Raw genomic sequence first — 23,208 nt, 5'->3', positions numbered from 1 at the left:
TGGATGGCCACCAGTTCACCTACCTGTATATATTTCTGAATGAATAAGGAAACTAAACTTCCTGCCAAAAACCCACATGGCTGAATGTAGCACATAAATAGTCCGCAGACAGACCCCAAGCAAGAAAAACTGGAGATCTGAGCACTGTGAACTAGCAATGCTAACTACTTCAAGACAGAATTGTAGCAGAACAGTTCCATGTAACATTGCTTATATTTTACTCGAGTGGGCAAGAGACCTGTTCAGAGATTTCCTCCACAGTAATAAAAGGGCTCCAATTCCAGGTTATTTTCAGTCATACAGATGAAAATTGCTCGTCATTTATAGATTTGTCCAGCTTAAAATAAAATAACATCAGAATGTTAACCTTGCATTGCAGAAGTCCCACAAAAAACTCTAAAATTTTAAGAGAGTAGAAGAGCAGTGACATTTCTTGGGAGTTTTTTATGAAAAAACAAAATATTCAAGGCCGAGTACAGTTTTATCAAACTTTCTAAAAGAAATTCAGAAAAGAGTAAACAAACATAAAAACAGTATTTTTGTAAGTCAAACATTATTTAATGGCATAATTATTTCTGCCCAGCACAAAATAGTTTACTACATTAGCTTAATTAATGAAAAATTATATACTTACCATAATAATAAATTAATGTCTAATATTTGCCCGGTTCAACACGAGTTGTTAGATCCGACCTTGGCGCTGACTCTGAAGCTTTTCAGCTCAAGGGCTCTGACTCCTCAACTACCCGTAATTCCCTGTACTCCACCCTAACACCTCAGATCGAGTTTGCTCCAATCCAATATAAAATTATCTAATACTGTGCATATACAAAAAAAAAAGTTGCAACTAAAAATCAAGCAGGAAAGGGAAGGCAACAGTCAAAGTACAGTTGTGTACACTTACCATAAATGTAGATGTTGGAGTGTATTCACTCTATTGCAGTCATCACATTTGGGTTATCGGCTTGCAGTAACCCTCAGTTGGCCTGATTAACAAAGTCTTGGGTCCTGCGTTGGTTGCTGTCTCTGTCTCTTTTTCCATGACGTCAGGTCGTCAGGGGTATAAAATATGCATCAGACACCATTACATCAGTTTTTCTTGCCCCAGATGTCAGGTGCCCCCTTAATGGGAAGCAATAAAACATTTATATATATATATATATATATATATATATATATATATATATATATATATATATATATATATATATAATAATACCTTGAACTCTCCGACTATGTTGAAGAAAACCAGATTAATCAAAACCAAAACTTCAATAACTATTAATTCCTAAGTAAGAAGTACCAATGAGACGGAGCCGATATTAAGCTTTCGTTCTTTTATTAGTGTAAAGAACTTCTTCAGAATGTACAATTGCGTCAGAACAAGCCTTTATATACCACAACAGCAATATGAGTTGGTTCCCATGACTACTGCTATGTATGAAAGAATTATCTGATACCATTTTTTCAATTCCATTCTCCTTTATTACTACTGTTTATTGGATCACAGAAATATTGACACACCTTCTTAATGACATATGTATAGGTATATAAAGGCTTGTTCTGACGCAATTGTACATTCTGAAGAAGTTCTTTACACTAATAAAAGAACGAAAGCTTAATATCGGCTCCGTCTCATTGGTACTTCTTACTTAGGAATTAATAGTTATTGAAGTTTTGGTTTTGATATATATATATATATATATATATATATACACACACATACATACATACATACACACATATACACACAAGGAAATACCTCCAATAAAAAAGCAAATACACCAAAAAGCTTTTAAGCATAGTAAAGGAAAGTAGAGGTATAGCCAAAAAAAGTCAGGGGGCTGGAGGGAGGGTAACCAGGACTGCAACAGTGAATACACTCGAACATCTACATTTACAGTAAGTGTACACAACTGTACTATGTTCTTCATGTTTCACTGTTGCAGTCATCACATTTAGGTAGATTCCCAAAGCTATGGATGGGAGGAGGAATGTAGATAGCATTAGGACCAGCTATAAGGCCCTGTAAAACTGCAGTGGCAAAACCAGCTCTGGATTTAGAGAAAATTGGCAAAAGGTAATACTTGGTGAAAGTATGTACAGAACTCCAGGTAGCAGCTTCTAGGATGTCCCTGGTAGGGCCACCTCTGAGAAAGGCTGTAGCGGTAGATGCAGCCCTGGTTGAATGGGGTCTGATCCCCTGTGGGATAGGTTTTCCATGCTGCTTAAAAATTAATGCAATGACCTATCCATTTAGAAATGGTTTGCTTTGAAATAACCTTCCCCTCTGCCCCTGCAGCAAATGCCACCAGCAGTTGTTCAGATTTCCTTTGAGGTTTAGTCCTGTCCAAGTAAAATCTAAGTTGTCTGTGCACATCTATGGAGTGCAGTATCCATTCCCCCTTGTTCTGTGGATTAGGAAAGAAGGTTGGCAAATGAATGGACTGATAAAGAGCCACAATGGATACCACCTTGGGCATGAAGGAGGGATTGGTTCTGAGGGACACCCTGTCCACATGAAAGATGATGAAAGGCTCCACTGCCATAACGACCTCTAATTCAGATACCCTTCTTGCGGAAGTGATTGCTAAAAGGAAGGCTGTTTTCCAAGAAAGGAATTTTAAATCTGCACTAGCAGCTGGCTCGAAAGGAATAGGAATGAGCTTCTCCAATACAAAGTTAAGGTCCCAGGCTGGAGTTGGGGCTCTCCTGGGTGGTCTTAAAATGTTGGCCCCTCTGAGGAACTGCTTGAGTAGTGGAAGAGAGAAGAGGGGAGGTTCTGTGTTATAATGAGCTGAAATGGCTGAGGCGTGAATTTTGATGGAGGAAAAAAAGGCCCTTGTGAAGCATCTCAGTTAAGCATTGTAAACTCTTGAGGTATGTTGGGATCTGCTGTGCTCATCCCTTGAGATTGGTTCCAGTCACAGAATCTTTTCCATTTTTCAGCATAAGATTTTCTAGTACTAGGCCTCCTTGCCTCCAAAATGATATCCATCACTGGTTTACTGAGGGATGGTAAAGGAGAGGTTAGGTAATTAGCCAGGCTGCTAGGTTCAGGGTTTGAAGCTGAGGGTGCAGAATCTGGTTCTCCTGCTGAGACAACAGGGTAGGGGTCTGAGGCAGGTGCCAAGGAGCCAACAGTGACACACTGCGCAATAGGGGCTACCAGTGTTGGCATGGCCAGTCTGGTGCAATCAATATTGTCATTGGTTTGTCCTGTTTGATCTTTAGTAGTACTTTGGAGAGGAGAGGTAGAGGAGGAAAGGAATAAACAGATAGTTTTTTCCAGCTGAAGGACAGAGCATCCACTTTCCAAGCTTGTTTGTGGGGAGTCCTTGTGCAAAATGTCTTCAATTGGTAGTTCTGGGGGAGACAAACAGGGCTATATCTGGGCTCCCCCATTTGTTTGCCAACATGTTGAAAATCTTCGGTTCCAGTTTCCACTCATGTGGGTCCAAGAGGTTTCTGCTTAATCCGTCTGCTAGTGCATTTAGTTTTCCTAGCAGGAATTGAGCTTGTAGATACACTTGGTGGCTCAAGGTTGTGTTCCACAATGCCATGGCTAGTCTGCAGAGGGGGTAAGAATGGGTACCCCCCCCTGCTTGTTTATGTACCACATAACAGTGGTGTTGTCCAACTTTACCATTAATTGTCTAGGAAGAATGTGGTCCTTGAAGGTTGTCAGACCATTCTGTACAGCTAACATTTCTTTTTGATTGATATGCAGGTGCATTTGACTTGGGTTCCATTTGCTCTGAATGCACTTCCCTGCCAGGTGCCCCCCCCCACGCCCCATGCATAGTCTGATGCGTCTGTTGTTGGGGTTTGGGCGGCAGGGGGTAGAATGAATGGTAGTCCCTTGTATTGGTGGCAGGCGTCTGCCCACCAAAGGAACTCTAGGCGTAGGCAAGGTATGATGGGAATCATTGCTTCTAGATCCTGAGAATGTAGACACCGTAGGCTTTTTAGATACCATTGTAGTTTCCTCATATGCAGTCTTGCATATGAAATTAGAAGAATGCAGGAGGCCATGAACCCCAAGGCTTGCAGTATTTGCCTTGCAGACACAGCAGGATTTTCGTGGCTACTAGTTTGAAGTAGGTTGTCAAATGAATTTGTTTCTCTGGCGTGAGGAAAGCCATCTGGGAAGTTGTATTCAAGCTTGCTCCCAGGAATATAATTTGTTGACAGGGTACCAGGTGCGATTTCTTTTTGTTTATGGTGTACCCCAGACAAGTTAGCACCTTTTGTACAAAGGCCAGATAATTCAAAAGCATGTCCTGGCTTTCTGCCTGAATTAGACAATCGTCCAGGTATGGGTATATTTGAACATTTCTTTGTCTGCAAAATGCAATGACTGGAGCTAGGCACTTTGTGAATACCCTGGGCGCAGCAGATAAGCCAAAGGGCACTGCAAAGAACGGATAGTGCTTGTAGCCTGCTTTGAAGCATAGATATCTTCTGCAAGATTCTCTGATTGGGATGTGCAGATACACTTCCTTTAAATCGAGTGCTGCCAACCAGGCATCTTTGCCTAGCAGAGGAAGCAACTGGTGAAGAGTCAGCATCTTGAATTTTGGAATCACCAAAAAGGTGTTTAGAGTAGACAGGTTCAGGATAGGACACCATGAATCGTCTTTTCTGGGTACCACGAAAATTCGAGTAAATACCTTGCCCATTCTCCTCTTCTGGCACAGTTTGAATAGTCTTTATGCTTAAAAGAGAGAGTACTTGCTTTTGAGCCTCTGCCAACCATTTGGGGTTGGTAACATGTGGAAGTGAAATCTGTATCCTGGGGACACTATTTAAAACCCATTTGTCCTCGGTAATGAGTTCCCAGTTTTTTTTGCATGTAGAGCAATTTTCCCCCCCAAAGGGGCAGTCAGTTGAGAAGTGCTTGAAAGTCTTAAAGTGAAGTCATTGAGACAATTTACCATGGGGGGGGGGTTACTACTCCCAGATTTGGAAGTGGGTGCCCCCCACTGCTTAGTCCTGTGTGTACCCTGGGACTGAAGCCTGGGTGATCTGCTGGATCTGGGTTTGGACTGAAGGCCTGGAAGAGGCAGGAAAGGACCAATTCTTAGTAGGCCAATGCCTACTAAATCTTGGAGGTTGTACTTGTAAGAAATATTTAACAATTTGCATAGATTTAGCTTTTTCCTCCATCTTTTTAAGAACTTCTGCCTTATTGCCAAGCAGGTGGTACTGATTTAAGGGAGCATCCAATAATTTAGCTTTAACATGACCTGGCAAGGATTGCTCCTTAAGCCAAGCATGCCTTCGAAGTACAAACCCAGTGACAGCAGCCCTGCAAGATGCCTCTAGTGAATCAAAACCACATTGCAAAGTATGTTTTCCAACTTGTTCAGCAGAATGCATTAAATCCTGTAAATCCTTATTTTCAGCACAATCAGGAATCAACAAAATTTTCTGTTTAAGCAATCCAATAATATGTTGCTGATACTTTAACATATGAAACTGGCAGTTTAAGGCCCTAATGGCCAAGGTTGCAGAAGTGTATACCTTCTTACCCAATCTATCCAGAGCCCTGGAGTCTCTATTAGAGGGGGCAGGATTTTTGGCAGTAGTAGCTTTAATGCCCTTGGGTCCCTGTGAAATGGTCTCAGGATCCACAGTAGGATTTTTGAAAAGGAACCTGTGAGAGTCAGGAACCCTGTAACATTATCAGGTTTTCTGGAAGCAGGAGTTAAAGAGTCAGGGGCCAAGCTAGATTCTGAAAAGGCATCATCAACAATGTCTAGTACAGGAGGGATAGCTAAAGGCCTGTGCTGGGGCAGGAGTAAGAAATCCCTAAGCCTCTTTTTAGAATCAGAGAAATCCCGACTTTCCCAACGAAAATGCTCCCTAAGAGTATGCAAGGTTTCACCAAAAGAGAAATCCTCTGGGGGGACGCAGAGGGAATAGTGTCCTCAGCAACAGAATCCTCATAGGTAGATAAGGGTAGATCCTGGTCATCAGAGGAAACAAGAAGTTATGTACTCACCATAACATTCGATGTATGTAGTCCATCTCGCCTCACATTCTTACCCGTGGGTTCGGAGCCGAATGTCGGCTCCGACTCGGCCATACTTTTAGCTCAAAGTCTTTCTACTGGCTGGGCTAAGATGGTATCCCATGCTGCAATGCTCTCTATCCCCAGATCTAGTTTGCTGCGAGCACCAGCACTCATTCTCCATGCATAACACCACCTAAGGAAGGAAGAACAAACCAAGAATGAAGGGAACTCTGAAACCAGACCTAACCTCCAGATCCTCCAGGATGGGGGATGGTGGGGGGGGGGGGTTTAAGTAAGAATTTGAGGTGAGATGGACTACATACATCGAACGTTATGGTGAGTACATAACTTCTTGATGTTATGTAGTCCAATCTCACCTACATTCTTGCCAGTGGGACAGCGTCCCCAGCACCTAAATCTTGGGAGGCTCAGTGGAAAATACTCCTGAGCACTGTGGAACCAAAGGAAGACCTGCCTCTACATACCACATCTAACTTGTAATGTGCAACAAAGGTGTGAGGAGATGCCCAAGTAGCCACAGCACAAATATCATCCATAGACAATCTGGCCTGAAAAGCTGTAGATGTAGATACAGACAGGGTAGAGTGAGCCTTCACTCGGAATGGTAAATCTCTTCCCCCTGAAGTATAAATGAAAGAAATACAACTGGAAATTCACCTGGACAACTTGACTTTGGAAACAGGAGACCCAAATTCTGTTTTCCGAAAATGAAACAAACAACTGATCTGCAAATAAAATCATAATTGTCTGTGCACATCCAACTGATGAAATTTGAATTCTGCCTTGTTTGAGAACTGAGGAAAGAACACTTACAATTTAATAGATTGGTGAAGGTTACTAACTGACGCTACTTTGGGAAGAAAAGAAGGATTTGGTCTGAGAGAAACCCTGTCCCTTATGAAAAATCAAATAAGAGGGTTTGATTGATAAAGCTTGAAGCTCCAAAACGCATCTGGCTGACGTGATGGCTACCAAAAAGAGAGTCTTCCAAGTTAAGAATTTTAAATCACAAGTGGCTGCAGACTCAAAGGAGGGTGAAGTAAGACCCTGTAGAACAAAGTTTAAGTCCCAAGGCATAACAGGTTCCAAGACAGGAGGATGAAGCAACAAAGTGCCCTTCAGGAAAGCCTTACAGAGTCTATGTGCCATTAGGCTAGGTTCGCCTGCGACATGAAAAGAAGAAATCGCCGCCAACTGGACTTTGATGGTTGCGGCAGCTGAACCCTGGTTGAAAAGCATAGAAAGGAACTCCAATACTGACGAGATTGGAGCTGTGTAAGGGTCAATCTTTTTGGCATGTGCCCAGATGGAAAACCTCTTCCATTTGCTGTAATATATCTTCCTGGTCGAAGGTTTATGAGAGGAAGATAGAATATGAACCACCTCCGACGAAAATTGGTGAAGCCTAACTAATGACGGAAGTGGAGTAGCCAGGCTGTCAACCAGAGGGTCCAAAGAGAGGGATGGAGCTGCCCTGACATGTGAGTCAGTAAGTCTGGTTGTGGGTCCAGAATCCAAGGAGCGTCCATGAGATATGGATGGAGAAAGGGGAACCAAATTTGATGAGGCCAGTGTGGAGCAATCAGAATCATTTTGCTTCCCAAGGATTGCGCTTTCTGAATAACCTTTGACAGTAAGGGAACCGCAGGGAAGGCATATAGTAGACCGGAGGGCCCAATCATGGACTAGAGCATCCCTGGGTGACTCCCCCTAAGGGGGGATAAGGGTGAAGTAGCTGCTGCATTTGGCATTGAGGGGGCTGGCAAAAAGGTCGCAGCAAGACTGACCCCTACCTGCGGAAGATCTGCTCCGCAACTTGACAGTTCAGAGACCACTCGTGAGGCATCAGAATAGCTCTGCTTAGCCTGTCTGCGATCACATTGGACTTCCCCGGAATGTGCGTTGCTACCAAAAAACGTTGGGAAGACACTGCCCACTGCCACACTCGCATGGCGTCTCTGCAAATGGGATATGACTTGGTTCCTCCCTGTTTGTTCAGATACCATACCACTGACATATTGTCTGTGTGGATTGCAAGAGTCCCGAGAGGAAGAAAGCTCTGAAGTGCTTGCAACGCTAGTAGCACTGCTCTTATCTCCAGGACAATGATAAGCAGATGTATCTCATGCTCTTGCCACGTGCCTTGGACTGTCCTGCCTAGATAATGCCCCCCCACCCACCCCATCTGGGAGGCATCCGTGGTCACTGTGGCAACCGGATGTGAAGGAACGAAGGGCTTTCCCACACTGAGGTTGTCGGTGTGAAGCCACCAGCTGAGATCCTGTTTGCACCTGTCTGTGAGTAGAATAGGGTGAGAAGGTGGAAGATGTTGAAGAGACCACTGGGCGAAGAGTAGCCACTGAAGGAGCCTCATATGTAACCTCGCCAGGGGGACTAACATAATCGTAGCAGCCATCGTCCCCAACAATTGGAGGCCCAATCTTGCCTTCACTCTTCTCAGAGAGGAAACGCATGAGAACGGTGTATAATTTGGTGCCTATAAAAGTGACACGCTGCGAGGGCAACAAGGCAGATTTTTCCCAGTTCAAGGTGATGACCAACTGTTGACAAAGGTTGATAGTAGCATTTCTGGTCTGAAGTAGATGTCTGGTGGTGGGAGTAAGGAGCCAGTTGTCCAAGTATGGAAACACTTGGAATCCCTGACGTCTCAAGTGAGCAGTCACCACTGCCATGCATTTGGTAAACACCCTGGGGGCTGTGATGAGACCAAACAGCAGGGCTCAAAACTGAAAGTGACTGGCTCCCAGCCGGAAGCGTATGTGACTTCTGGATGCCCTGTCCATCTTTATGTGGTAGTAAGCGTCCTTGAGGTCAATGCAGCACATCCACACTTCTTTTCCCAACAATGGGAGAATAGACTGCAACGTGACCATTCGGAACTTGGACTTTTGCACATGGGTGTTCAATCGGCTGAGATCCAAAATGAGTCTCAGGTCCCCTGTCCTTTTCGGCACCAAGAAGAATCCCTAATCTGATCTGGTCTGAGGGGACATGTTGGATGGCTCCTTTTTCTAGCAGCGTTGAAACTTCTGAAGCTGCGGAATCCCTTTGACTGGGTGGAACATCCGGGATTTTCTTGATTTGAGGGGGGTTTGACGAGAAGGGAATGACAGCCTCCGGAAATTATTCGTAGAACCCATTGGTCCTGGGTGATATCTTGCCAGGCCTCCGGGTATAATGAGATTCGACTCCCGACTGGCTCCGGAAATGTACAGTCGGGCCTCCCATCAGGAGTGGCGGTAGGGAGAAAAACGAAAGGAATTGCGGTCTCCCGAGTTGCGAGGGCCTCCTCTGGCCCTAGGGCGGCATTTACTTGAATAACCACCCCCTCCCCTGCCTCTGGAGGGGGACTCCCCTTGTGCACCGGGAAAAATCCTCTGATTTCTTGAACCACATCTTTCCACCCCTCTGGGCCTTGGGATAAGGCCTAGAAGGAAGGGAAAAATGTACTCCTATGGCAGACAGTGTTTTTCCCTCTTGCTCCACCTAGTGAGAGGGTCTTTCACCTTGGTTCCGAACAAAGAGGAGCCATCAAATGGGGCGTCAGTGAATGAAGACTTGAAGGCCTCCGAGAAATAACAAAGGCGCATCCAGGCCTGCCTTTCTAAGAGCGATTCCTGAACTTGCTGCCCTACTTGCTCCCACGGCTGCATGGGAGATCAGCTTCATGGAGGAGTTCGCAATAGAATTGAGGGTAGACATCTAAGCGTTGACCTTCTGAGCCACCACCTCAGAAATGTTACCCATTAGAGTATCTCCAAGCTCCTTTAGGAGATTTCTCTGGAGCTGAGTAAAGTGTGATAAGTAATTCAGTGACCGCAAAGTAAAGGCCGCTGAAGAAAATGTACACTACCTGTACCGGTCCATAGTCCTAAACTCCTTGTTAGGGGGATGGACAGTGGAAGAAGTCTCTGATAATTCCTTCTGGGTGGCCGCTGCCACCACCATGGCATCCACAGGGACTCCCTTGGATAGAAATTTCTTATCAGGAGAGGGCAGACAAAAATTTATTGGGTCTCCTGGGGACTGGTTCCACAGAGTCAGGGGTTTCCCACAACCTTCGACAAACCAGATCCAGAAACTCGTTGAAGGGTGGAGACACCCAGGAGGTGGAGGGCTGAGCACCAAAAGACTTCAGGAAAACAGACTCCTCTTCGGAGGGGGCTTTGGATGGCCAGTCAGCACTTTGCTTCAAATCTCTAGGATGTCAGAGAAAGAAACATCCTCAGAGGATGACTTAGGGGACCGCTCCGATTCCTCGAGGTTGGTGTCTGACGTGAGAGACTTATCCTGGGAATCTATGTGCTTCCTCTTGCACATTTTCTTTCTGGGTGGCTCCTCAGCCAAAAACACTAAGGGGCCCTCAGAAATATGGGAACCACTCATGGGGGTACCCTGAGGCCTTGGGGCTCCGCTGTCCAGAGATAGACGGTGATCAGAGACCTGCATCGGTGTTGTAGGGGACAGAGTGACCAAACCATATGATGCCGCTGACGACCTGGCCAGAGCACTCCGCATGGCTTCGAAAGCTGGTCCTCCCGGATTCGAAGATTGACCAGCCTCCGAAGCAGAGACAGGAGTCAGGCTTCCCCGCGCTGAAGCACCGAGAGGGAGACTAGGAGCCGAGAGGTGTCCCGAAGCCTCTCCCTCAGGTCCGACCAATGAATCCTGAGTCCTGAACCCTGTGGATGGCACCGACGGGGTCGGAGCTGACGTGGGAACCGATAAGCCAGGAGGGGCTGTCGGAACAGACCTAGGGACATGACACAGAGCTGAGCACTCCGGCTTCGAAAGCTGAGATGCACTCGGCGGGGGAAGTATCTATGTAGGTTGCCAGTACCGATGACTGAAGAAATCTCTGAACCACTCTATCGACGTCCACATCCGATAAGGTCCTGGAGGATTTGCAGGATAGGAAAGGAGATAGAGACCACCTTTCTGAAGGAGACCTGCAAGGAGGAGATACCGGCCTGATGCTAGGCAACCAGCTCCGAACAGGCTCCAAGAAAATTGGAGCCGAAGCAGGTTCTATTACCAATGACACTTCCTGCGGCCCCGAGGACAATGGAGCCGAGGATGTCGTTGAAGATTTTGCTATTTTCTCCGGCAGCTCCCACAATACTGATGGAGCTGGGGATCACTTTTTAGCCTTGGAAGATTTAGCTTTTGATGGAGAAGCCTTAAAGCTGGAAGCACTCTCCAAATCCTCCTCAAAGGAGGGTTTCAGAAGCTCCTTCAAAATCAATTTGCTCTTCCTTTCCTGAAGAACATGCGGGCTGAAGGCATGACAAAAACTACATGATTGCTGAAGGTGAATCTCTCCCAGACAGTACAAACAGAGTGTCCATCAGTGATGGACATCTTATTACTGCACTTGGAGCACTTCTTGAAGCCCGAGGGCTTATGCTCCTTAGTATCTTTAGACATAGTTACCGCAATCACCAAGTAACTAACTCGAAACTAGACCAACGGTCAAAACAGCCACAAGACAAACAAACAGTACACCCAAAGACCTCTAACTAAAACGGTCCTTAGACACAAAAACAAGGGGGAGGACTAATTCCTCTAATTTAAACGGTTTTAGCCCAAGGGAAAAAATTAGCACACAAGGAAAGCAAGGGACAGACTAGGTCCTCTAAGTGAAACTGGCCTAGCCCATTGGAAACAGCTAGTGTGATACCACAAGAACACGCTACAAGAGAAAAATACAACGTTTCCACAATACAGTCAAGAACACACACAAATAGCTATGAAAATAGCTTTTTTGCAAAAAACTTCTCTGTTATAAAGAAGAAAAAGGTACTTAGCCACAGCCAAGAGCGAGACCACGACAGAGCTACACGAGCTGCAAACGAGATCTGGGAATAGAGAGCAGTGCAGCATGGGATACCATCTTAGCCCAGCCAATAGAAAGACTTTGAGCTAAAAGTATGGCAGAGTCAGAGCCGGCATTCGGCTCCGAGCCCACGGGTAAGAATGTAGGCGAGATTGGACTACATAACATCAGAAATTTCAAAATCCTGGTCGAAGAATCATAAGCAAACTCAGTCCTAGGTCTCTTAGAGGGGGAAGGTTGGCTTCCCCCTGATTAAAGTAATATGGTCTTCAGCCATTCTTATTTGTTTTTTAGGCATAGAGGCCTGACCATGCGATCTGGGCGTCAGTTTTCTAGGCATGGTTTGAGTTTTAGGCCTTGAAGAAGAAGATGGCATGGGTTTAATATTCAAGTCAGTAGGCCTGAGTACACCCTCAGAAGCCGGTGCCTGCACAGCGGCTCCGGACCCATCCAAGATAAAGAAATTCGCAGGTTCCACAGTTGGAAGTATCTCGCGGCATACCGGACTCCGAATGGGTCTCAGTAGAGGCCTGCAAATCTGAAGTAGCGGGCATCAGGGGCTGCGAAAGCGTTTCACTGAGTACTGGTGAACTGGTGACTGACTTAGGAGAAGCGTCGTTGGCAGCTTTGGACCTAGGCGGCCTGTCTCTGTCTTTATCTTTGCATTTTTTTGGAATGTTGGTAGTCGGATGGCTTACTGAAGACATATTTGGATAATTGAACCGAGCACCAAAATATTTAGAAGTGAAAATATACAGACAATGGATAGTTCTTGGCTTAAATAAGGCACAAAACTGACAGCGAGGTACGTCGTGGCCAGGGCCTAGGCAAGGAATACAGTACGAATGAAAATCTTTATGAGGCATTTGCGTTCCACAAGAAATGCAATTTACTTTTATTGACATCGGTTTAGAGCAAGAAAAAGTTTCCCCAACGGGGTACTTAGCTTTTAGTTGAAGACTTCAGTTCTGAAACTCGAAAATGAAAATTTCAGGAGTCGGCCGACTGGCACTTGCGGGCACCACACAGCAAGAAAGACTGATGTAATGGCGTTGGCTGCATGTTTTATATGCCTGACGTCATGGAAGAAGAGACAGCAACCGACACAGGACCCAAGACTTTGTTAATCAGGCCGACTGAGGGCTACTGCAAGCAGATAACCCAAATGTGATGAATGCAACAGTGAAACAAGAAAAACATGAGGACTGTTTACAATCAGGGAGTTGAGTATAAAGCCTCCTGGTCATCCTGAAGTCACATATGTTAATTTAGGAAGGGAAGGAGGAAGGCTGAACCTGATGAAAATCAGACAACACGGATCATTATGGTAATTGCATGATTTTCATATCCAATGTTGTCTATTTTGTCTAATTCAATACACAGGACAGATTTGCAAGCTGTCACTCTGGCTGGTATACAGGAAGGATGTTCCTGATGATGGTGGAGCCAAACAAGAACATGATCTAGACTGTACATCCAGTTTATATTGAAACACAAATGTATGGACTTTTAGACCAAATTTTTGCAGCACACAGTTTGTCAATAGGAAGTCTCCCAGAAAAATCTGCCTCTAATTCCAAAATCCATCTGGCTGATTAAACAGCCACCAGACAAACTGTATTCCAGGTTAAGAATTTTAGATCTACTGTGGCCACAGGCTGAAAGGGGAATGGATTAGAGTTTGAAGCATAATGAAAATATTCCATGGGGGGACTGGTTTTGTGAGGGGAGGATGTAAAAGGAAAGACACTCTCAAAAATGCTTTAGACATCTTTAGGGAAGCAACGGAAGAACCATTATGGCCAGTGTGGAAGTTCAAGATAGCTGCCTTTGATGACAGAATAACTAGAACTGTTGTCAAAAAGTTCAGATAAAAATTCTTATATGAATGGGATGGGTAGTGAAAGGGGTCTAGTGCTCTGGATACTGCCCAGAGAGAGAACCTTTTCCATTTACTGTGGTATACCTTTTTTCTGGCTGGCTTCCGAGAAACCAATATGCCTCCTGGCATCACTGGGTATGGTCAAAACTGGAGAAACTATGTGGTTAATTTCTTGGAATTCTGGTCCAGAGGAGGCAATCCTGAAAGATATGTTAGAAGATCTGGATATTGATCCAATATCCAAGGGGGATGTACTAGTAGAAGCCACAGGAAGGGGAACCATGTCTGTCAGGGACAGAATGGCAAAATGAGGATCACCCTCACCTTGAACTGCCGGTCTTTCAGTATGAACTTATTTATTAGAAGCAAGGGGTTAAAGGCATACAGGAAGCCTGGGAGCTAAGTGGGGACCAAAGCATCCCTCAGTGATTGACTCGGTGGAGGGATCAGGGAGAAATAAATGCTGTAGTTGTGTTTGAGATAAGAGGCAAAGGGGTTGCAGTAAACTGTCCCCAGAAACAGAAAATCAAAATTGCCACTGTTGAATTGAAGGACCACTCATGGGGACTCAAAAGAGCCCTACTCAATCTGTCTACTAAAACACTTGATGACCCCCAGGATGTGCAAAGATATCACACATTTCCAAACCCTAATAGCCTCTCAAAAGAGTGGAGAAATGGTTCTCCCTTGTTTATGTACCATACCACTGTCATATTGTCCACATCGTTATAGAAATCACACCCTTCGGGTGGTGATCCTGAATTGCTTGCAACACTAGGAGGACTGTTCTCATCTCCAAGATATTGATGTGAAAATTGGCCTCTATGGGTGTCCATCCACCTTGGACTAGCCTCCCTTCAAAACACCCCCCAAAAGGGAGAAGTCCGTGGTTACCACTACCACCAAGGAATCTGTATGGAAAGGGTGGCCCTTGGGTACTAAAGAGGACATAATCCACTAAGCAATGCCATGCCTCTGATCTGAGTGAGCCGAATTGCATATAATGGATGACTGTTTTGAGATCAATGCACTGCTAGGGCCCACTGGAGCCCCTTGTATGGCATCTGGCTAGTGGGACCATCAGAATCCTGGATGCCATTAGATCCAAGAGCCACAAGATCAATGTGGCTGTAGAACAGGGATGATGAAGCACCCGCATGGCCTCTAGGAAAGGCTAGCAATCTGTAGGCTGGTACCGAGATGGCATTCTATGAATTCCACTCACTGGGTTGATGTCAGATGACACTTGGGAAAATTCACTGTTATTCCTAGTTTTAGTAACAACTGGAGCACTAGATCCAGGTGGTGTAGCAGTTAAAGCTAAAGCTCAGAGGTAGTTAGGAGTCAATTGTCGAGGTAAGGGAAAACTTGGATCCCCCACAGCTGCAAGTGAGCTGTCACCAATGCCATTATCTTGGTGAACGCTCTTGAGGCTGTAGTGAGACTAAAAGGAAGGGCTCAATGATAAAGATTAGCTCCCAGCTGGAAAAAGAGGAATCTCCTGGACTACTACTCTATCTTCACATGACAAAAAAGTGTCCCAAAGATCTACTGAGCACATCCCAAAGATCTACTGAGCATATCCAATCATCCTTCCTCAACAGAAGCAATATGGATCGACTTGTGACCATTTGGAATTTTGTCTGTTTCGCAAAATGATTTAGGTGACTGAGATCCAGAATGGATCTGAAGTACCCAATCTTCTTTGGCAACAGAAAGAACCTAGTGTAGACTCTGCATTCTGAGTGGTCTTGTGGGACTGACTGGATGACTTTTTTTTCTAGAAGTTTTGAAATTTCTACTGTTGTTGGTTCCCAGTGACTGGGTGGAACATTGGGTTCTTCCGTCTTTTTCTGAGTTATGAGGGGAAAGGAATAAAATACCCTCTGGAAATTATCTTAAGCACTCATGAATCTGCCCAAGCTTGAGGGTGCAAAGACAAGTGCTCCCCATGCCTCCAGAGTGCAGCAGATGGGCAACAGTTCTGGGATGTTGACAGGGCTTCTCTTAGAAGGTACCACAGAAAGCCCTGGTCATGCGGTTCAACTCTGCCTCTAGGGTGATGTCCGTTTGAGTTACCTCTGCCTCTGCTATGTCGGTGCCCCTTCACCAGGAGAGTTGTGGAAAGAAGTCTGTGGTTCTCGAAAATGCATTTTCCCCCCACTCTGATTCCTAGAGAAGGATCTTTCTGGAGGGGAAAACCAAATTCACAATGAAGAAACAGTCTTGCCTTCTTGTTGGCTCCTGGTAAAAGTGTCTAACTTTGGGTCCAAAAAGTATCAACCCATCATAGGGAGCATTTAGAAAGGACATTTTAATGCTTTCTGCAAAGTCAAAAGGTGCATGCAGGAATGACGGCACAACCATTAGGGCTTGGAGTTCTGACACCCTTCTTGCAGAAGTCAAGGCAACCAGAAAGACCGTTTTCCAGGTGCAATGCTTCGAGGAAGCAGATGCTGCTGGTTCAAAGGGGTGCATAGTCAATTTTTCTAGTATAAAGTTAAGGTCCCAGGATGGATTTCCTGGGTGGAGGACACCTTTAAGGAACTGCATCACCTTGAACCTGGAGGTGAGAGGGGCAGATGATGGCAGATGTACAAATATGGCTGACATGTGGGTTTTGACTGATAAGACAAGCCAGCATTGAGCAACTCACACAAGGATAGAACCACTGGAATATACAGAGTTAATGGATTTTGATAATTAGATAGGCACCATAATGAAAATCTTTTCCATCTGGAAACAAGATTTTCTAGTACTGGGTTTTCTGGCCTCTTGCAAAACCCTTAGCACATCTTCAGAAAAAAGAAGTCTGAAAGGAATCACCCACAAAGTCAAGAGTTGATAGGTGAGGGTAAACAAGGGATCCTTTGTTCTCTGTGAGAAGGTTCACTCTGTGGGGTAACTTGTGGTGATGGCCCTGGGCTAATTGAAGGAGAAGGGGAAACCAGTACTGTCTTGTCCAAAAGGGAGTCACCAGCAAGATTTTTCGTTGGTCCTGTCTGATTTGGAGTAGGACTTTTGGTATTAAATGAAGAGGAAAGGATGCACAGGGAAACATCCACTTTCCAAGCCAGAGAACTTGGGACTCTGGCAGAAAATCCTAGAAGTTGCCTGTTCAGAGGAGAGGAAAACAGGTCTTTTTTTGGAGTATCTCATTGGTGGGCTATGTCCAGGAATACATCCCTGTGAAGCATCCATTTGTGGGATTGAGTCCAGGATCTACTCAGTGAGTCTGCCACAAGGTTTCTGTCAGAGAGGAGGTACACCACCCTGAATGGTTATGTTGTGCTTTTCCAGGAAATCCCATACTAGGAGGGCCAACCTCCAAAGGAGATAGGATCTGGTCCCCCCCACTTGTTCATATACCACAGCACAGCCATGCTGTTTATGAACTACTTCAGTGGGCCTGGGAAAAGAAGGGGTCTGAAGGTTTGAAAGGCCAGGATGAAATGTTAGTTTCCCTTATGCTGATGTGTTCCCTCTTCCGGGAGAGGGACCACCTTCCTTTGACAGTGCATTTTCCCATGGCCCGTCACCAGCCTGTGTCTGAGGCATCTCCCTAAATTTCTTGGACTGGATCCAGAGGGTAGCGAGGTAGTCCTGGATTCAGGCTTACCTGTTCAGACCACCAGAGAATTTCCTTTTTCAAGCAAAGGATCAGGGGAATGAGGAATTCCAGAGGATGTGAATGTTGGGTCCAGGCAGACCTGAGGAACCACTGGAGCTTCCTCATGTGTAATCTTGCCAGAGGTACCATGGGAATGGTAGAGGCCATGAACCCTAGTACCTTGACAAATTCGTAAAGGAAGAACAGACAGGAAGAAAGTGTGAAAATCCTCCACTTTTTGTGGGGGTAGAGATACTCATTATGTCTGTCTGAATTCTGCACCCAAGGAAAAAGTGGTCTTGGGTTGGAGAGAGGGTAGATTTGTAATTTGTGAACCCCAGGTTTCCCAGGAGGGAAATGGTGGTTTGAAGATTGTGTTGCAGGATCTGTGGGCTCTGTGCCTGTAATAGTAGGTCGTCCACGTATGGAAAAACTGGATTCCTAGTAGCCTGCAATAGGCAATGACCAGAACCAAGCATTTGGTGAAAACTGTTGGAGCTGCACAGAGGCCAAAGGGCAATGCAGAAAATTGAAAATGCCGGGAATCCACACAAAACTCAGATATTTCCTCTAATTTGGGTGAATGGGGATATACGGATAGGCATCCTTTACATCCAGAGATGCCATGAAACCCAAAGGAAGGGTTTAGAGAGTAAGCATTTTGAAGAAGGGACCTGTTGAGGTGGGACAAAAGTCCAGCATTGGCCTCCAGGGGCCATTCTTTCTAAGCACCATGAATAGAATCCTTTTCCCTTGGAATTGGCAGGTACTTTTTTGAATAAAGCCTTGTAAGCACAGGTCTGAAAGGAGGTCAGGGAAGAGATGTAGGTGATCTCAGGAGGGTTGGAGGGCACCCCAAAAGGTGGGAGTGGATTGCTAGACCATAAAATATCTGTTTCTTATGACAGAAAGGACCAACTTTGTCTTGGGTAATGCCTTCCCACACCCTAAGAGCTTTTGAGAGCTGGAGGGAGTGGGGAAAGAGAACAGGGTCAAGGTAGTCACAGATTCCCTGCTCTGTCAGGAAAGGGCGCTGCTTTTCAGGTGGGTTCTGAGGAGCCCTGGTCCTCTGTGGTCTCTTTCCTCCTCTAGAAGACTTACTGTTATGGTGCTGGGAGCAGCTATGGATAAATACATGTTTGAAGGAAGGTTCCTATGGAACCCTGGCACTGGTGAAACTAGATGTTTTAACTCCTCGAGTTCCTTGGACTTTTCTTGTAGGGACTTGAAAAGTGATGCAGCAGCAGGGCCAAACAAAGGCATTATTTAGAGGGGCATCCAAGAGTTTGGATTTGAAATCATCCTGAAGTGGTTGAAGTCTCAGCCAAGAAAACAGACCCTGTTGCAGCTGTACTAACACAGGCCTCAGCAGAGTCATAGCTGCATTTTATGGAATGTTTGGCCACTTGAAAAGAAGCAACTCCCAACCGAGACAGGGCTAAGGTTTTTTCCTCTGACTCAGGGAGGTCTGAGATGGTAGCAGTAGCCTTGGACAATAATTCTAGATGATATTTAGTCATGTGAGTCTGGCAGTTTAGAGCCCTGAAAGCTAAAGTTGCTGAGGTGTAGGTCTTTTTACCTAGTCTTTCCAAGGTTCTACTTTCCTTGTTTGAAGGCAACAGGGAAATAGAGGGGAGCATCCTGGAAGGCTTGTCAGTAGCAACAGAGACTGCTGAGTCTGCTGCAGGGCATCTGAAAAGAAAATTATAGTCGTCTGGGACTTTGTAAAACTGATCAGGCATCTTTGGGGATGGGACCAAAGAGACTGGATTTTGAGAGGCATTGTTAAATGCATCCAAAAATGCCGGGTGAACAGGTGGAACCCTAGATCATCTATCCAAATCCATTTGTAGCACCTTTTTTGTAGGTCTGAAATTTGGGTGGTATCCCACTTGAAGTGCTCCTCCATTTTTCAAGATGTTTTCATCAAAGGAAATGTCTTCCATGGGGGACTCAGCACTTACAGACTCCTCTTCAGGTGATACATATTCTAAAGGAGAGAGTATCTGGGTTGAGTAGTTAAGGATTCCTCTTCAGAAGAGGAATCGACTGATGATTCAGGATCCCTGACCCTTTTCTGGGAGGACTGAGGGCCTTAGGAAGGAGCTGGCGCTGCTGAAGTCTGTTTAACGGTCATGAAGGCCTGTAAAAGACTGAGAAAAGGCTTGCCATTCAGAAGGGGCCTCTCTAGTAGTGGATAAATGTTTTGTCTTTTGCTTTTTCATAGCTGGAGACACTATTTTTTGTAACGGTTGTAGGGCTAGACGTTGGCATAGTATTGGACGGCTCAGACCCTGAGACTTCAGATGCAGAGTTGCGAGCTAACCCCCTAGGGTCCTCAACACATTCAAGCCTCAGGTCCCCTTCAACGTCCAAGTTGAACATTTGCTCAACCCCTAGAAACATGCTTGTGGGCTGGAGGCAAGACAACCTCAGAAACGGGTTCAGCCTGTGACTCCAAACCAGAGATCCTATGTGCCTCTGGGTCAATGAGTGCTTGGAAGGAATTTCAGGCAGCAAAGGTGCAGCCAAAGGAGTAGGCCTAGCTTTTTTGGCCATATGCTTCAGTGGCTCGGTATCGGACCCCAGGGCACCCTCCATTCATTTAAAAAGTTTTAGATGTTGATTTTCCACATACAAAGCTAAGGAATTAAGCCTGCTTCTAGGGGTCTTTGGAACAACTGATTGGCAAATACAACATGACCTATGGTCATGGTTGGGGCCTATGCTGGAGAGACAATGGGTATGGCTGTCCTTATGTGGAATTTGTCTTCCACACTGGCACTTGCCCTTCCTGGACGACATAATAAAAAGGAACAAAGAAACAATTCCCCAATGGGGCACTTATCTGAGAAAACAATGAAGAAAATGCTGGAAACTTCAAGACCGACGTTTAGTAGCTAGCTTTCTGACTGGCAGCAGAAAACCTCTAAGGATGGTATGTGCGTACAAACATTTTACGGCCTACATACGGCTGCAGCCTGTGCTAGACATACCATGTGCCCTACAATGGTGAAACTCTTTTGTATACTGGCAGACATTGAGGCGCCATCTGGCAGGGATATCCCTCAAGTGCAGAATACTGCAAGTGAATAGTAGGACATCTATAAATCTGAAGGGTACTTCTACCCTTTTGAAAGTAGTAACAAATTATTTAAATACCTTAGATCTCAACACCTGTGAAAAAACACACTCCTAGGAAAAACTAGACAGTATAAAACTCTTGGTAGGGAAGGAGGAAAGGCTAAAATAATTCACAAAGGATACAAGCCAAGAGATGTTCCCTCAAGAACATGTTCGAAGCCTTCAGCAACAACCACCACCTGAAGCACTAGGGTGGAATAAAGGGAATTATGGGTATGAGTCAGAGCCCTGGAACTGAAAGTTGTTTCAGAGTCAATGCCAAGTTTGGATATGGTCGATCCAACAACCCATTTGATGAATCAGATGAAAATAGACAACATTGGATCTATGGCTGTATCTAGGCTTCATTACATCCTTCCTTTTCCCACACAAATTAACTATGGAAGGGGTATCCAGAAAAAGGTATATCATCACCGAGTGGTGTTAACCAACAACAAGAATTATCACAATACAGCTTAACACTGATTTGGCATAGAAACATGCTTGCATATTGCTGTCATTCCAGGGACAGAGCCATATTCGGACAGCTGAACAGTCACAGCCCTTAAGGCTAAACAACACACCTGATACATGTGTAATAGGTGACTATCAACAGGCACAGTGACGTCCCGCTCACCAGGCTGAACAAGGAGAAGGTCACGGTGAGCTGCCTGTCAGGCGCTAGGATCCGCCACAACACAAGCACTCAGGTCACTCCAAGGCAAGTACAAATATGACTCAGTCATTGTCCATGCTGGTGTGAATGACCTGAGACGTACCTCCCTGGACTACATGAAAAGAGACAGAGGAGCTCTCTGAGTATGTAGCCCAGGCCGGTATGACCCTGACCTTGAGTAGCATCTTACCCTCACCAAGAACGATGCCACAATATGAAGACAAGATGATCAATTTCAACAACTGGCTTAAGTATTGGTGCCATTCAAAGGGGATCCAATGCCTGTCAGCTTGGGATGACATGCTCGACAAGCCACGATGCTTCGCTAGGGACGGCTTGCACATGTCACCCCTGGGCTTTCAGATATTGGCAAAGGCTCTTGCTACCCCCATAGTGCCTTTTTTTAGGCAAGGCTCAAAAGACAAACCCACCTCCATAGGTATCACAAGAGATAAGAAACTAAGAGTAATGCTACTAAACGCCAGAAGTCTAAACCTCAAGATGCACGCACTTGAAACTCTCCTTAGCATGGAGAACATCGATATCTGTGCAGTAACAGAAACCTGGTTCAAGGCTCCCAAGAGCACCCCAGCACTACCAGGTTATACCTCATACCATGCTTTTTTGCCCTAAAACTTGGACCGAACCACAAAAGGAGGGGGAGTATCAATATTCGAAGATACCTACACCTCCAGGTTGGTGGCACAGCACGAAGCATCAGAGACTATCCATGTGCAACTAACAGTGGGTAAAACTGCCTTCCAGTTTATAGCCTGCTACAGACCACCCTCCCAAACCCAGGAAACCCATTCGGCCTTCCTGAGAACACTGGAAAATATGAAGGTCTCTCCAAAAACCATTATATTGGGTGACTTCAAGTACCCAAACACAGACTGGGAGCATTACTCTAGCTCAAACACCCTAGCCCAAAGGTTCCTAGAATTTATAAACTCAAATGCTATGGAACAACTTGTTACCACTCCCACAAGAGGGGAAACATACTGGACCTGATCATCACCAACATGGGGACTCTATGCTCCAGACCAGAAGTGCATCCCTCACTGGTAAGATCAGACCATAAACAAATCTCACTGGATATTCACATCCCGACCCCTCCCCCTGCCCAGTAAACCACAGTGAAAAACTTCTCTAAAGCAAATTTCACTCTCCTCAAAACCGAGGTGGAATCCTTCAAAGCCCCCGGGCCTGTGGAAAATATGGCCCAGACCGCAGAATCCTTTATAAACGCATTCTATGAACATCTTCAGGAATGCATGGATCATGCAATCCCAAATAAAACCAAGACCCAATCCTCCAAAGGCAGACGTCCTGTCTGGTGGACCCCAGCCATAAACAAACTATACAATAGAAGGAGGAAGCTACTACATGATAGAGCAAAATCCCAAAAAGGGAAGGCATCTCTGATCACTATTAGCAAAAAACTACGGGCACTCATAAAATCATCTAATGCCAGTTTTGAGAGAAAAATTGCACAGGACACTAAGGATAATCACAAGGCTTTCTTTAGTTATGTTAGGAACCTGGGTAGGAATTCCCAGATATGCTCAGAATTAGTCCAAAATGACAAAACATACACCAAACCCACAGACATTGCCAACATCCTAGCTGACAGGTTCAGCGCAAACTCCCCCCCCCCACCAAAAGGGCAAATATCTATCCCAGCAGAGTGCTGCCCCCAACATCTCAGATGCTCAGGTAAGAGCCACCCTCTCCAAAGCAAAAAACACAGCATCAATGGGAGCAGACGGCGTCTTGGGCTGCATCCTACATGAACTCCAAGAAGAGCTAAACCCAAACATAAAATTAGAAGTTATGTACTTACCATAACGTTCCATCTGAGTAGGTGGATTCATTTGTCTGCAACCTGTGGGTATGGATCCGATATCGGATCCGAACCGGCATGGTTTATCCAGCTATGGATCCAAGCTCCTAGCTCCTCCCCTTACCCATAATGCACTGCTCTCCCTACATGACCTCAGATTGAGTTTGCCCTGCACCA

At 45.4% G+C, this 23,208-nt stretch overlaps 1 protein-coding gene across 2 annotated transcripts in view; it reads right to left on the bottom strand.

Moving 5' to 3' along the window:
* ARHGEF12 (Rho guanine nucleotide exchange factor 12) overlaps window positions 1-23,208 on the bottom strand; it is a 3,716,336-nt gene that overhangs the window by 1,924,832 nt on the left and 1,768,296 nt on the right. The gene's annotated exons all lie outside the window — the stretch shown is intronic.

The sequence above is a fragment of the Protopterus annectens genome, chromosome 8.part0, assembly GCF_019279795.1.
Source record: "Protopterus annectens isolate FY-2018-M chromosome 8.part0, PAN1.0, whole genome shotgun sequence".
Lineage (NCBI taxonomy): Eukaryota > Metazoa > Chordata > Ceratodontiformes > Protopteridae > Protopterus > Protopterus annectens.
The sequence above is the reverse complement of the archived record's forward strand: the minus strand, read 5'-3'. Positions and strand labels throughout refer to the sequence as shown.